At 44.2% G+C, this 13,728-nt stretch overlaps 1 protein-coding gene across 10 annotated transcripts in view; it reads left to right on the top strand.

Moving 5' to 3' along the window:
• Positions 1-13,728, top strand: part of LOC147014718 (sodium/calcium exchanger 3-like) — a 412,647-nt gene that overhangs the window by 303,344 nt on the left and 95,575 nt on the right. The gene's annotated exons all lie outside the window — the stretch shown is intronic.

The following is a 13,728-nucleotide window of genomic DNA, read 5'->3' as shown; positions in this document are numbered from 1 at the left end:
GAGGAACGAAAAGGTGGATTCAGCTGAAGTGAGGGAAATTTTCCATGGGGGTTATGGGGTTTGAAAGGCAAAGAGGGAGGGACGAGCAATGTATGGGTAGCTGGAGTTAAAGAAGGATCAAAAGATGGATTGATAGATTGAGGGAATAAAGAGAAATTGAACATGCAAACTCACAACGCATCTCCCTCCCAAAATCCCCCTGTACAAAAGGTAGGAAATCGATCTAAGAACAAACTAAATAAATATCTGTCTCTGGAAAATCCTACGCATCTCTGAATGCACAGGGGGTCTTTTCCGTAACCACAACGATATTCACGAATTGAAAATGTTACTTCATTGAGCCCATGTTCGTGACATGATGCCTTGCTGTATCAATGATAATTTGTGTGCATAACATTTTAAAATATCATGCTATAGATCGTTTTTAGCTCGCCTGTTCGAAGAACAGAGAGCTATAGCGATACCCCCGGCGTGAGCGTCAGCGTCAGCGTCAGTGTGAGCGTGAAAATGTTAAAGTTTTGGTGCAAGTTATTTATAAGCTTTCCATTCATTTAATATGTGTACTGGGATGCTGATATTTGGCATGGAGGATCCTTTGGGGTATATTATTGATGCAGTGAAGTTGAAATTAAAAAATAATTTCAAATGTTTAAAATTTTTGACCTGTTTTGAACTTAACTTTTTTGTAGCACATCAACGTTAAAGTTTTTGGTGCAAGTTATTTAGAAGCTTGCCATTCATTTAATATGTGTACGAGGATGCTGATATTTGGCATGGAGGTTCCTTTGGGGTATACTATTGGTGTAGTGAAGTTGAAATTAAAAAATAATTTCAAATGTTTTAAATTTTTGACATGTTTTGAGAACTAACTTTTTTGTAGCACATCAACGTTAAAGTTTTGGTGCAAGTTATTTTTTAGAAGCTTGCCATTCATTTAATATGTGTACTAGGATGCTGATATTTGGCATGGAGGTTCCTTTGGGGTATACTATTGGTGTAGTGAAGTTGAAATTAACAAATGATTTTAAATGTTTTTAAAATATCAACCTAAGATGGTGTCTAAGCCACCCAATGCTCGCCTGTTTATACGAGACGCTTGCCATTCATTTAATATGTGTACTAGTTTACTGATTACAATATACAAATACATATATTGCTTTAAAATTATTTTGATCAGACTTCAATGCAATGCTTTATAAAAAAATATTATTACACTAGCCTTTTAAAAATGATAAATGTATAAACAGGCGAGCATTGGGTGGCTTTGACACCAACTCTCTGGTTGGTCCTATATACCAGTGGTGAAGAATCACAAAGATTAAAAAAATTTATTCATCGTATCTGGATCTTCATCAAAATCTCGTCAAATGGTTCTTTGCACATACCCAACCCGTCCACCAAGTTTCGTCTAAATCCGTTCATAACTTTTTGAGATACCCTGCTCAAAGACAGACGGACAAACAAGGGTAAGAACATAACCACCATCCACCTTTGCTGGAGGAGGTAACAATCTATAACTTTGTCCAAACATACCCACGTAATTAGTTCCCAGAATACAGCCATAACCAGACTCAGTGGTTTAATGCTTCGAGGGGCCGCTCTGAGTCTGGGAGATGGGTGGTTCAAACCCTGTCTGAGTCAGACTTTAAAATACCAAAGACTTAAAAATCAAAGTATTTGCTGCTTCCTTGCTTGACACTCAGCATTTAAAAGGATAGAGTACGGACAAGCAACGCTGGGAAGGCAACGGCAAACCACCCAGTGTCACCCTTGCCAAGAAATGCCACACCCTGTCAGAGTATGGTACATCAAATCAAATCAATAAAAAAATAACCTTGAAAGGCCATCCTCACCATGCTGTGCATCCAGTCTTCTGTAGATATAAACAGGTTTGATGTTTTTATGACCAGTAATTTCACTATTAAACTGATTAATGCAAATTACCTGGATTTTTTAGATCCTCGTGGAGGATCTCCAAGTCTTACTGACGTTGTTGTTCTTGTGGACTTTTTTGTTTCACAGCCTACAGTTTTCATCGAAACTTCCTGAAACTTGGCATATATATGTAAAAATACCCTGTGCAGACAGTAGCCATCTCCGATTTTGAAAATTCCTCCTAGAAAAAAAAGTTATGACGTCAAAATATCTCCGCAAATGGAAATCGCCTAAAAAATTATCTCCGAAACTCGGCAAGCTTTTTGAATTCTGTTTGCGGGAATCGAACAGGGCATTAGCAGAGATAATTTATTGCAAACCTGATACATCACAATGACGTCATATTCGTTTTTATGACGTCATCATTAAGAGGACGAGGATCTTCGCTCATTAACCTCCGCCATCTTCGAAGATGGATGGAGGTTACTGTTTTCACCCCTTTCTGTTTGTTTGTTTGTTTGTTTGTTTGTTTGTGAACAGTATTACGGAAAAACTCCTTGATGGATTTCGACGAAACTTGGTGGGGGGGTTAGGTATGGTCCAAGGATCATGCCATTAGATTTTGGACTCGGTCCAAAATCCAATATGGCCGCTATGGCGGCCATTTTGAAAAATATATTTGAATTTTTTTTTTGCATTTCTTCATGTTTTAAGTGATTTCCAACCCCCCCCCAAAAAAAATTGTTAGAGAAAAAAATTTTTGCAACTTTTTTTTCAACAAAATTTCGATTTTTTTTTTTGCATTTCTGCATGTTATAAGTGATTTCCAACAAAAAACATGCCAAAATTATAATTGCGGCTGATTTTGGAACTTCAGGTGGATATAACCACGTAAAATCAATTTCTGTCTCAAGGAATCTAGTTATGACGAATGAATTGAGTATGTAAAAGTTAAAAGTAAAAGGGAAAGTTGCAAACTATAACTCTGTGAGCCCTGTTGACGTCAAATTGAATGAATAGGATATCAGGTTCACTTGAGTGACCTCGCAGTATTGGTGGCGGAGGTTTTGCACTCTACCGAGTGCTCCCCCTCTAGTTTGAGCTTGTTTTTATTAAACGTGTGTTTTGTACTGATTTAAGGTTGCGTGACCAATTAAGATGTTTGTGTTGAACAGTTGCAAATACCATTGCCAAAAAAGGTACAAAACAGGCGTTTTCTCTGCCATGGTCTGGCTACATTCCCACAACGACACCCATTATTGAGGTGATTAAAATCGTATAATGTATACCCAGGTGCTGCGAGGCATTGTGGAATTTGCAACAATTGCAAAATTCCAGAGCTCAATTTTATTTAGTGTTCCCTCCAGCATCCAAGACACGTCAGCGCTCCGTGTGAAAATGCTGCGGAATTTGCCCTCAATCAAAGCGAGAAGATGAAATTTGACCACGTATGTTTGGACAAACCATCCAGCACAACCAAACAAACAAACCAGCACAACCAAACCATAACCACCCAGCACAACTAACCAAACCGCCCAGTGATACGCAATGACCCACTTTTTGTGTAAAGTGTCATGGGACGTTTATCCTCCACATAAGAATGCTATGGCTTGATACTCCCTCCAAATGGGCAGCATACTCTCCAACGCAAAGCCCTGCTATGAGGCTTACGAATAACCAGGATGGACGTTTGAAGTCAGATCTTGTTTGGTCGGGGATTGAATCCAGATAGAGAGCTTTACTTTTTTTTGTTTCAATGCACAATCAGCTCATTGAAGAAAAATCCACTCTGAGTGATCCTGTCATCCCAATGCATGTTATGTTTTATCATAAACAAGAGATGGGAGAAACTATACGCCGGCTTGTTTAATGGCCTCAGTTATTACCATCATATTGTGAGTTCGGTCAGAAAAAGTTTAGCCCCAAGTCTTAAATGAACAGGCTGGTCAGGCGTGATGTTCAGGTGAAGGTGGCAGGATTTTATTTGTGGGTTCAGTGTGCCGGTGATAACTCTCCTACTCTTCATGAAAGCTTCCCCTTCACTTTGGATTGATCACCTCCTTCAGATAATGCTAGCAGAGGGGACACCCGGCTTAACATCCATGCAAGTGACAGCACACTTGGTGATAAAACGTCCTGCCTGTAAAACACTAATCAAACAGTTTATAGTCAGCCCGGTAATCAAACTGGGTGTAGTTGCATGCACCTGTAATCCGGCTACCCGGAGGTTGGGGTTGGGAGATCGCTTGAGGAAGGGAGCCCTGCATTGTGCCATGCTCATAGACGGTACAAAGCAGCCTGGGCAATATGGCAGCACCCAACTCTGTTTGTCAAGTCAGGTCAGGCCAGATCAGATCTGGGACTTGCTGCGGGTATCATGTAAAACCGTGCTTGCTCAACCTGTTCATGGTCGAGTGTCGGTGACTAAACTGGCTCCCCCCACCAAGTGTCCCTGGTATGGAGGATGTATAGACATGGATCCCCAACAGGATTAAAAACAAAACCTGCCAAAGGGTGGAGGAGCTCCTTGTGAGCCCATAGCCATCCATATCTGGTGACGACTGCATCTGTGGACGTCCTCCTACAGTTTATTTCCTTTCCTCAGAGGTTAATGGCAGGATTTGCACTCCGGCCATCACAAAACACTTCACTCCGTAAAACACACTGTGGTGTGTGTTGAGGTGGTGCTGAGTTGTCGTCCAACAGACTGTCTCCTAGGGTGAACCTGAGGTGGTCCTTTTGGGTGGGTGCCTGGAATGTCCTATCCATAAGAGATGGCAATGGGCCGGACATCTGCCTGGGGGGGGGGGGGCAGACGTTGCCAAGCTTGGAGTATCAGTGGAAAAATGGACGCAGTGACGCACTGTTGCGCATGCTCCCCGTGTATGTATGTCTGTCTGTATGTGATCAAATCCAGGCGAGGTAGCTCAAAGGTAAGTGCGCTACCTGTGTACCGTCCTATTAGACAGGCAAGAGAAATGTAACACAAAATGCCAAAAGCAGGTCAGACACTGATAAAAAGATAGAACAGGAGGAATGATGAACTTTTAAGCCCCAGAGCAGTTTTTCTATTCTGTGCTATCAGGTATTCATGTCATCGGATGCTTTGGTTGGATGTGTGGGGTGGTTTGGTTGGATGTGCAGGGTGGTTTGGTAGGTTGTGCAGGGTAGATTGGTTTGGATGTGCAGGGTGGTTTGGATCGTTGGGCAGGGTGGTTTGGTTGGTTGTGCATGCAGGGTAGTTTGGTTGGTTGTGCATGCAGGGTAATTTGGTTGGTTGTGCAGGGTGATTTCGTTTGGTTTGGTTACGCTGGGTGGTTTGCCGTTGCCTTCTCCGTTGTAGTCAGGACAGGAACTTAGAATATGTTTTGGGGATGGCGATAACTCACCAACACTTCACAAAAGACACCAAGGGTTCTTTACATCCACCAACGACCAGTCCTGGCACAGCGTTCTCCAGTTTAACTCCCACCGATGGAAGGAGCTCAGATTGATGCCTCACACTGAACCTGGAACACCTGGATGGGAGTTTATCGCTGGGTCGAGATTCAAATCGTGGCTTGACAGCTCAAAGGCGAGTGTATATACCGACAGGCTATCCTGCCATGTCCAAATTCCTAATCGGTGTGCCATTTGCAAAGCAACAAAAGAGGAGAAAATGCAGATACAATGGATCACAAAGTTCCAAGGGTGAAAACCTCAGATCTTGGCAGGAGCCATGTTTCTCTGGTCCACCATGTCGGTCTCCCCCAACTGACCCTTCATCTTTGCTTGGTCACCCGTCATATTATACAGGGCGTCACAAAAAATGCAGACACTTTAATGTCTCAGAAAAAGTAATTAAATAGCAGATAAAGGGGTGATGTTGAGTGTGACTCATACCGAAGAGAGAGCTCAGTGTGTGATGGAATAATTTCCCATCATCAGTCAGCTGTTACCCAGAAGGCAGTGCAGAACAACAAGTATCATTTTCGACACACATAAAGTTTGTATAAATCTTACTGAGACTTCTTGTAATTACTTTCCATTCCATAAAGGATGTTATTCACATTTAGATACCAAGAAATGAATCTATGAAGTGCTGTTTGACAGTTTGACCTCGACATGTAAATACAGGAATTATCGATTCCAAGGATGTCTGTACCTTTTCCTCTCGCCTACCTGTCTGTCTTTTCTTTATGCTTTGGCACCTTTAACAAAGATGAAATTTAGGAAGAAAAGACTTGTGGGATGGATTGGCCAGGTGAGATCGGGGCCCGACTGGTTGAGGAAGTCTGATAGCTCTCTCTGTGGTTATGCTGAAAATGAGTTTGAATGGAGTTATCTCAGCTGTCAAGAAAACATCAGAGAAATACCCAAAATAGCTGAGATGGCATTCTGGGAGGAAGCATGGGAACTGATGTGGGAGAACGTTGCAAAAACGGAATTTGGGTATGTTAGCATCCACAAGGGAAATGAATACCTGATAGCACAGAATAGAAAAACTGTTCTGGGGCATCATTCCTCCTGTTCTATCTTTTAATCAGTGTCTGTCCTGTTTTTGGCATTTTGTGTTATGTCTCTCTTGCCTGTCTAATAGGATGGTACACAGGTAGCGCATTTACCTTTGCGCAGACGTGACCATTGACGCAATGCGGTAATCTTCATCCTGATGAAGCAGCAATTATATGGAAGGAAGAAAGGAAGCAAACCCCCCTGCACATCCAACCAAACTATCCTGTACAACCTTCCTAACCACCCAGCCCAACCAGCCAAACCAGAATTGTCAAAGCCAGAAAGAATTGTCACGATAGAGGAGAACCAGTCAGTAGTTAGTTTTGACATTTATTTGATTTTCATTTAATAATGATATTATTTGTTTAAGTTATTTGCTTTATTACTATTTAGGTTTTACTTTATGATTTTTTTTCTTTCTTTTTGATATGGGAAAATATTGCAGACTGTTGGACATGGGAGTGATATGCACCCCTTTAGGGTTTCCTTCCCTTTGGTATACGTATTGTTGTGGTTACCAAATTCGCAAACCACCATTCAGGTCCCTTAGGTGAGATATCTCGGTAAGTATATGTGTAGTTAGGCCCAAACCCGTTGTCTAGTGGGAATACATGTCATTCATGCGTGCTGCGACTCTTCAGGATAGCCGTTTTTCTTTTACTATCTTTATTTTGGACCAACCGCCATTGTTACCACCGCCAACCGCGTCTCAACAGTCGTCACAACATCAACCACCCACCACAACGCCGCTTCACCACAACAGCCACGACCTTTCCCGTCACACCTCGCAACCGTCGCATCGCCACCGTTCTTGCGCCGCTTGTGGGTACCGGTATTGGACTCGTGCAGGGCGCGCGCCGAACAGCGTGTACAAAACCACGGATTTTCCGCTCCAAAAACGGATCAAAAACGACACACGCCCACTTTTGTGCCGTCCAATCGGTGAGCGAGGGGCGATTTGGCCCCGCCTCCAGGGCGTTGGAGGGCGGTCGCTATATGCAAATTCATGGATCAAAATGCATTCACGCCCACTTTTTCTCGGGCCAATGGGGAGCGAGGTGAAAGGTCGAAGGCAGGGGGTCAAAGGCGAAGCCACGGGGCTTATATAAGCGGCTGCGTTCGTCAGAAAAGTGGTTGTTGGTCGTCGTCGTCGTCGTCGTGTGCGTTGGAGTCGGAGCGAAGAGGACGGAGCTGTGGAGAGGCGGCGAAGGCAGACGAGGGGGTGCTCGCGTCGTGCCGGGAGCTGCACACCAGGGAGGCCGACGGCGCGACCTGGTCGAGGTGGAGACGCTCGTCGCGGGACTCGAGACAGAGTAAAAATCCTCCTTTCCCCGAGCATCAGCAACCCCCTCCTGTTTCCCCCCCCGCGCTGAGATAGTGCGACCAAGGGGGCCCCTTTTCCCACCCCCTACCAGACACTGTCCGCGAGGCCCGCGGAGTTGAGGCACCATCGCCGCTCCGCGTCTCATCACCAGACGGGTAGGCCCGACCCGGTCTCGGCCTCAGGCCCGCCTCATCCTTGAGGGTGTTCTTTTTCTTGGTTTTGAATATGTGTTGTCGGCGCCGTCTGTGAAGTAAAATTGTATAAGTGTTGCCGTGTGCTCGGTAGTCGGTATTAGCTCTGCATTGTGTCTTCGCTTTTACATTTGCTTTTTGTGTAAAATTGCATTGTGTTTCTTTTCCTTCTATGTGCTTTTGGTGGAATTGTATATGTGTGCTTTCCGTTCATCGCGAATAAATGTGCTTTATGTTGAACTGCTTTCCCGCTTCGCTTCGTCATTTCTCTCATTGAATCCTCATCTTGCTTCACGTAAAGGGTTGGTAGTGGGCTGAATACGCCCGATAATTAATCGAACCGTCGAGGCCGACGATAACACCGCTCGGTTATCCCGATAGTACGGAACGGGTCGCTTAAGTGGCCCGTGTCCGAAGTCGACCTGCGGCGAGGTGCGATCGCCCGGTCTACCCTCCGTGTGGGTACTTAGGTAGGTAGAATTTGGCGAGAAACCCTATCCCACACGGGGGCCGATTGGCTCGATCGCGGTGAGACCGAAAGGTCCACCCGTGACTGGTTCCCGGCGTTAGTCCGAGAGGGTCACGACTGGATTGTCCGTCCGGTGGGCGACGTGCCGCGATTCGAGTTACGTGGCCGTCAGCACGCCGGCGGGCGTGAATCCGCAACAGTATGTTGTTCATGGTGCCAAACCCAGCGTGTTCTCTAACGACTGCAATCCAGGGTCATGAACGAATGTACAGGTCAGTTACCACTCGAATGGATCTTTGTCAGTTGGTGTCTGTGACTTTCGAGTGGCGTTACAGTGACCACATCAACAGCGTAACGTTCTTGAAACTTGTATTTCAAATAAACAGATACAAAGTCAAATGAAGTTCACCATCACATACAATGTCCAACTCTGATTCCCGCATTTTTTTTTCTGCCGCCCAGTGTCCCAGTCCTGCCGGCACAACTCACGCATGTTCATCTCATTCTCCGGGGCTGTTGATCCTTTGATTCCCGTCGCGGTGTTCTCGCTCTTGTACGCTGGCCCGTCCAGGATGATTTCAAGAGCTCAAAGGAATTATTTCCTGATGTACTATCTTAATGAGTTTCAATCAACCTGATCATAATCAGCTCCACACGTTAACAACCGCTCTGAGGGCATTAACTCCTCATTCACTCATCAGAATTAAATCATGAGGACATCAACTCCTCATTCACTCATCAGAATTAAATCATGAGGACATTAACTCCTCCTTCACTCATCAGAGTTAAATCGAGCACGGGGACGATCGAAACATACGACTCATCACATGTCATCCGTCTCTCTCCACCTCCATCTCACAGGTTTATATAGTATCACAGAACAATATTGTGCCTTCCAACAAATGTGATTCTCCTCCATACTGGAAGTTTTGTCTGAGAACGTTCCAGCATCTTCACAAATCTCACCAGGCTGTTTACAGTACAATACTGCCCTCTGCAGTCAAAATCAGCTCATTCCATCAAGCGGTTTTGATTACAATTTACCGATGTGTGCTTCAACAAACTTATAAAATGTAGCCATCAATTTTAATCGTTCATTTACAGGCATTTACTAATGTTTATGAATCCCACAACATCTAGCTTTTTAACTGACACAGACAAACAATGTATGCAGTTTACTCTCTCTTCATTTTAATGATTTATTTTATTGGCTGAACAATAAGTTTATAATCTGACATAAAAAACAGTGAGCATCTGTTTTTTTTCATCTCCATGATATATTGAAAACAACCCTTTAATTGAACTAGTACGTGCCCGTACGTGCGTGGCCGTACGTGCAAAAAAAAAAAAAACTTTCAAGCTGCTTGTCAGAAGCAACAACCACACAGGCCGTTCCTTCGCTCTTGCATGCCCATACGTGCGTGGCCGTACGTGCGTGGCCGTACATGCAAACCAAAAAAAACAACAACTTTCAAACAACCACACAGGCTGTTCCTTCGCTCTCGTAAACAACGACTGGATTGGGGCATTGTGTTTATCTATAAATGCGCATAAGAAATTGAGAAATTATTAGAATACAGTAAGTCATCACTATCCGGAAGTGGTGCATGCCCGTATGGAATGTTCACATGCAGTACACGAATTATCGCTTGCATTGAAGTAACAACTGCTGTGATACTTACGCACACAGAGTTAATTAAAATCCAAATTAAAATCAAGTTTACCTCCCTGTCTTTGCTTGCTATGACATTCGCTGCCATTGACCATTGCCACTCCTACACCACGGTAACTAAGGCGCCCTTTCACCATCGGCCACGCCTACGCAGCAACGTGTCTTGTCATTGGTTTGGTAAATAAATGGCCATAACTTATGAAGCACTTGTCTGATTAATATCAAACCTTGAAAAGGCACATCCTCAGGTCCCCAGCAATATAGCTGGCAAGTTTCAATTATATCAGACCAGTGGTTGTCGAGAAACACAGACACACACACACACACACGCACACACACACACACACACACACACACACACACACACACACACACACACACACACACACACACACACACACACACACACACACACATTTCTGGAATTATAGATAGATGATTCTGATAGTGATAGTGAACAAGGGCTGGCCTGTTATTGTTCCCATCAGAACCTTCAGCTCATGATGGAGGTTTACCAGATTCATAATCCAATGTACCCTGTATAATCCATTGTCGACTAATGGCGTTGCAATTTATTTCAAAGACCACTCGTTCTTCCTAATGTCTTTAGTCTGCGTTTGATATACAGTATGTACGAGTACAAGCGACTTCATGAGCTTTAGATCACAGCAAAACAACTAAAAATAAGAAAAAGAGCAATCAGAGATTGCAGACCCTCACCAGGACTTGTTTATTTGTGGTGTTTTTGCAGTGTATTTTGTGTGGTGCTTCTGTACTGGTGTGTTATGTAATTAATATGAGACACAACTACAACTACCAATTTGTAACTGCTGCCTATGATGATCGGGTACCAAGACATCCTGCTTTGATGCAACCCCACTTTGATTGGACACCAGACCCTGACCCATGACGTTTATTAATATTCAATTGAATTCAGAATGGGATTAAAATAAATTCAAATGGAAGACCAAATACTGGAGGTACAGCACTTCATTGGAGTCATCAGAAGGAACCTGACCAAGCGAAAAGCCAAGAGGAAGTCATCAGGAGGAACCTGGAGAGGATTAGTGTGTCAGCTGCTACTCCTCCACCCTCAACTCCATCCAGGCACAGCCAAGTGAGCCTTATTCGAAGAAAAAAATGCAAAAGAACCGAGATGAAAATATTAAATAATTATATCTGCCAGACTGTGTGTCCGCTCAGGTTGAAATTTAAAACATATGTTCCTCATGACTACTCAATCATAATTGTGAGGTTTCATGTCCATTGATGAAGCAGTTCAAAAGAAAATTTTTTTTTTAAGATTTTTGTTCAATCCAATATGGCTGCCAAACCATGTGACCTATCAATTATTTGTGAACACCCTGATATCCCCATGGCTTTGGGAACATGAGTGTGTAGTTTTGCCTTGATCTGTCCAGCAGTTTCAGAGATGTTTGAAGGTTTGAAAAAAATGGCTGGCAAAACACGTGACCGATGACGTCATCAGTTTTTTTTTTCTGTTGACCAATTTATCCCTCGATAACCCTCAAAGATTTTCATACTGATCGGATGTAGCATTCTACGTAGGGTTATGAAGGCATCATAATGAAGGCACCTATGACATCATAAAAAATCACACTTCTGCCCCATTAAGAGTATTTGCCAAGTTTCAATGGTTGTGAAGATACAGAGGTCCAAAGTTTTTCTTTTCTTCCAACATGGTTGCCACACCACGTGACTTATGATGTCATAATTATCATTAAAAAATTGCACATGAGTAGTCATTCCGATGGTGAAAATTTTGTCAGTCTGACAAGCGGTTGCAGAGAAAAACCATTCCCACATTCTGTGCGGACAAACAAACAACCAAACAGACAAACAGACAGACAAACAGACAGAGAGACAGACGAACAAACAAACATACAGACAAACAAACAGACGAACAAGCAAACAAAACAGACAAACAAACAGACACACCCCCCCCCCCATCACCCTTCTTCATCAACTCTCCCCTCTCACCCTTCTCCCTCCAATGTTGCCCCTCACTCCCCCTTCATAAAGTCCACCCCCCCTCACATCCACAAAGCTGCCTCCTTCCCCTGCCCTCTCTCTCTTCCATCTCATCCCTCCACCTCCTCCAATCTTCAACTTCCCTCTGCCCCCTCTCTTATTACTCCTCACTGTGACTCATCCCATCACCACCAAGCCTTTTCTCCTCTTCATCCGGCCCTTTCCCCGAACTCTTCTGTAATCCCCCCGCACACTGTCAACATCTCTCCCTACTTCCCCCCTCCCTCGCCCTACCCTCCCCTGCACCCAAAGCCTCCAACAGGTCTCTCTGTCTTCCTTAACAGTGTGGAGCTGGAGCATCCGGGACCTTCGCTTAAACCTGACAGAGCTTTCCATACAGGTCACCACTGACAAACCAGACGTAATCTGTTTAACAGAAACTTTCTTCCTTCAAGACATCTCTGACTCCTTATTTTCTCTCCCTGGTTACTCCCTCCTCCGGTATGACAGACCTGAGCCTCGTCCTTGCGGCGGAGTTGCTCTCTTCATCAAAAACTCTATTCCTCACTCTCCATGCACTGCCCTCACTCCCCCAAACCCCAGGAATACATCTGGCTACGGCTTCCCCTCCACTCCCACCTCATGTTTATATGTGTGTTGTACCATATACCAAACAGTGATGACTTCATTTACACCTCACTCACTGAAAACATGGACCAACTTCTATCCTCTCATCTGAACTCTCTCTCTTCTTCATATGTGGTGACTTCAATTGCCATCATACCAGTTGGCTGGATGTGGGTACCTCTCTCACCTGTCATGGCATTTCAGCAAAAGACTTCTGCGACTCATTGGGACTGACAATCTGTCAACTTCCCGACCCGGATTTGCATTTTCCCGATCAACCAATGATCAACCTTCCGATCAACGTCAACTTCCCGATCAACTAACGATGCTCCATCTCTTCTGGATCTGATTTTGACCAATTTCCCCAAAAATATCTGCTGTTCTTCCTCTGCTCCAATTGGTTCATCTGACAACATGCTTTTCAAAGTGGACATCTCTCTGGCTTTTACTAGAGAACCACCTCAGCACCGTCGAGTCTGGCATTTCACTCAAGCCGACTGGCAGGGCCTTCAAGCAGCCATCAAACTTCTAGACTGGTCTCCCATCTCTACTTTCTCTGACATCAACTCATCCTTGGAGTTTTTTCAAAGAAATTTTCTCTCCCTCATGCACAGATCTATCCCATCTCATCTTCAGTTGTCTTACCCTTCCTCCCGCCCATGTTACACTGAAGCTTTTGACGAGGCAGTTGTCCTGAAAAAACTTGCCTTGACCTCATGGAAGGCAAATCCAACTGAAGGCAATATCAGTTCCTTCCATAAAGCTCTGAACAAGTGTGTGTCTCCCCTCAGGAGAGCCAGCACACAACATTTTTCTAATCTCACATCTGAACTCTCAAACCTGGCTCCCTCCTCCAAATCCTGGTGGCATCTAGTTAGGTCTGTTTCTGGTGTATGTTCCCCCTTCATCCCTTCCTTTAGCTCAAATGGCCACACTGCTGACACTGCATGTGAAAAGGCTGAATGTCTTAACTCCGTGTTTGTTTCTAAATCTTGTGTCCCAAACCCATCGCTTTCCGTACCCACCTTACCCCCTCGCACCCAGCTGTTCCTGAATGCTGTGTCCTTTTCTCCTGATAAGGTGG

Source organism: Eptatretus burgeri, chromosome 13 (assembly GCF_056783735.1).
Source record: "Eptatretus burgeri isolate ZD-2024b chromosome 13, Ebu_testis_v1, whole genome shotgun sequence".
Lineage (NCBI taxonomy): Eukaryota > Metazoa > Chordata > Myxini > Myxiniformes > Myxinidae > Eptatretus > Eptatretus burgeri.
The sequence above is the reverse complement of the archived record's forward strand: the minus strand, read 5'-3'. Positions and strand labels throughout refer to the sequence as shown.